Raw genomic sequence first — 2732 nt, 5'->3', positions numbered from 1 at the left:
TTGACAACTGAAAAAAAAACAAAGAAAAAACATGGCATTCATTATTCCCGCAACGTTAGGCCTACATCTTTCCGTCCTTAATGGCTGAAAATGAAAACTCTGCAAAGCTACCTCCTTCCTGCCAACCCCCTTTTCCAAACTGATATGCAATCAGCATGAGAGCAAATTAGCCGGACTTTTGTAATTTCTTTTTAACTAAACTATGGTAGGCCTACTTCAAACGAAACGAATGGTAACACCAAAACGGCAACGGAAAGAAATAACAACTGATTTAACATGACAGTGTAAGGACATTTTATTTTGAAAACAAGCAGGGAACATTAATTGCTTTTCATTTATTTCGTTTTATTTGCTACGCATGGGGCGGAAAGTAAGAACACAGACAAAGTGTTACATAATGATAGAAGAGATACAGCGACTGCGACTCGAATAGGAACGTAATAGATTTGACCCTCTCTAGATAAACACGACCTCCGTCTGTTTGCTTTTTCACATTATATGAGTCACATTAGGTTAGTGGTCCTTTCGCGTTTTCGTTTGTGACATTACAAAACCAATATCGAAATTCAGTTATGAAATCCCAAGGGAATATGAGATCATACATAGCTCAAAAACACATCTTGTTTTCTGTAAGATTGTCTATTCGCTTTTCCCATTATTGGTCATGTCGGCAAACATTATTAGCCACAACTGCACACTAAATTAATTTGATATAGAAAAGTTTAAGGAGTGACGCACATGATGCCGCGACGATGAAAAGTTTATCATGACCAGCTATGTCAGCTTGCATCAGTCGAGACTTGGAGAAAATTTGATAAGACAGGTTTGCAATGTACTTATTTCTTTTCTTGATATCATTTTCCCCTTCATCGCCCTTGTTGGAGCAATCAAAATGTAAAGAAGTAATGTAAACGAAGGGAAGTTCAAAGGAACCAGGTCGGTTGAAATCCACCTCACTTTCGATTAAAAGCGTCTGCAATATAGTCAAGTGAAATGCATGTAAATATATACATGCATATATTTATATATCATATATATACCATATAAATATCAAATACAAATATGACGTCTATGATAAATGAATATGCTATAATTATGTATATTTGTTGTTGTTGCTGCCAACTTGTGTATGGTCACCGCGTAACCTGTGACGAAACGCGCAGTCACAGGTTGCGCTGTTTAACATCAAATAGCGTCCTGGGGAACATTTCATGAAGCATTTTGTCGGATATTTTTTTTTTTTTTTGACAAATTTTCTCTCAGCCATTCAGATGCAAGAATTTCTGTAGCTTGTAACAAATAGTCAGAAAAAGAAAAATATCTGACGAAACGCCTATGAAACGTCCCCTGTGGTCGTTGATGAAGAATGCAATGATTATCTGGTTGTGTCATGGTCCTTAGTTTCTTAAAACATGCGCTTCTCCGACAGGATGGAGCTTTTTAATGCCAATTTAGAATTTCTTGTTATATAATATTATATAGATGTATATATATGCAACAAAGAAAGGGAAAACTAACCAGAAATAAATGATAAGTAGTGAAAACTTTGAGCAAAGAAAATGGGTTTCCACCCGGATTCGAACCCGAGACCTCCGGATTACTAGACCGGTGCTCTACCGCCTGAGCTATAAAAAGCCCTAGTTCAGTGTTCGTCCCATAACCCTTGATTCTCTTTGCTCGTGTGGTCAGAAGCTGTATTGCGTGTATGTGTGCCACACACACATACATTAACCTGACATAAACCCAGAGGATGTAAATTAACTTTGGGATAAATGCGAGGGATCGCCGAAGCGATGTAGCAGCTTCTTTTTTTTTCTTTGTAATACATAGTGAAACAAAGAAAGGGAAAACTGACTAGAAATAAATGATAAATAGTGAAAACCCATTTTCTTTGCTCAAAGTTTTCATTACATTAATATATAATTATATATATATATATATATATATATATATATATATATATATATATATATAAGTAACAAAGCTGCAACAAAGTTCATGCTGTATTCACCAACGGTTTATTTCTTCACACAAATTTTCGAGCGTCTCGCCGCCCTTTCTCAAGTGTTGATACTCAACAAAATGGGTATAATATCAACACTTGAGAAAGGGCGGCGAGACGCTCGAAAATTTGTGTGAAGAAATAAACCGTTGGTGAATACAGCATGAACTTTGTTGCAGCTTTGTTACTTATCTTTTTATCTTGCCAACACGTGGACTACCTTATCAACATATATATATATATATATATATATATATATATATATATATATATATACATATAGCGAAAACTTTGAGCAAAGAAAATGGGTTTTCATCGGGATTCGAACTATAGCTTCTGACCACACTAGCAAAGAGAGTTAAGGGTTTGGGACGAACACCGATCTAGGGCTTTCAGTAGCTCAGTCGGTAGAGCACCGGTCTAGTAATCCGGAGGTCTCGGGTTCGAATCCCGATGAAAACTCATTTTCTTGCTCAAAGTTTTCGCTATTTATTATTACAATTGTTTCTGGTCAGTTTTTCCTTCCTTGTTTCAAAATATATTACAAAAAGATGCATCGCTTCGGCGATCCCTCACATTTATTCCAAAGTTGATTTACATCATTTGGGTTTATGTCAGGTTAATGTGTGTGTGTGTGTGTGTGTGTGTGTGTGTGTGTGGCACACACACACACACACACACACACTATATATATATATATATACACACAGACACTATAGCTTCTGACCAC

At 36.3% G+C, this 2732-nt stretch overlaps 1 non-coding gene across 1 annotated transcript; it reads left to right on the top strand.

The window, feature by feature from the left end:
- The first annotated feature begins 2390 nt into the window (after positions 1 to 2390).
- Positions 2391 to 2464, top strand: Trnat-agu (transfer RNA threonine (anticodon AGU)). The gene has a single exon. It is a non-coding gene; the product is annotated as a tRNA-Thr (tRNA).
- Positions 2465 to 2732: the final 268 nt, after the last annotated feature.

The sequence above is a fragment of the Diadema antillarum genome, unplaced genomic scaffold (assembly GCF_040938485.1).
Source record: "Diadema antillarum isolate AM-2024a unplaced genomic scaffold, OU_Dant_1.0 seq00000293_RagTag, whole genome shotgun sequence".
NCBI lineage: Eukaryota > Metazoa > Echinodermata > Echinoidea > Diadematoida > Diadematidae > Diadema > Diadema antillarum.
The sequence above is the reverse complement of the archived record's forward strand: the minus strand, read 5'-3'. Positions and strand labels throughout refer to the sequence as shown.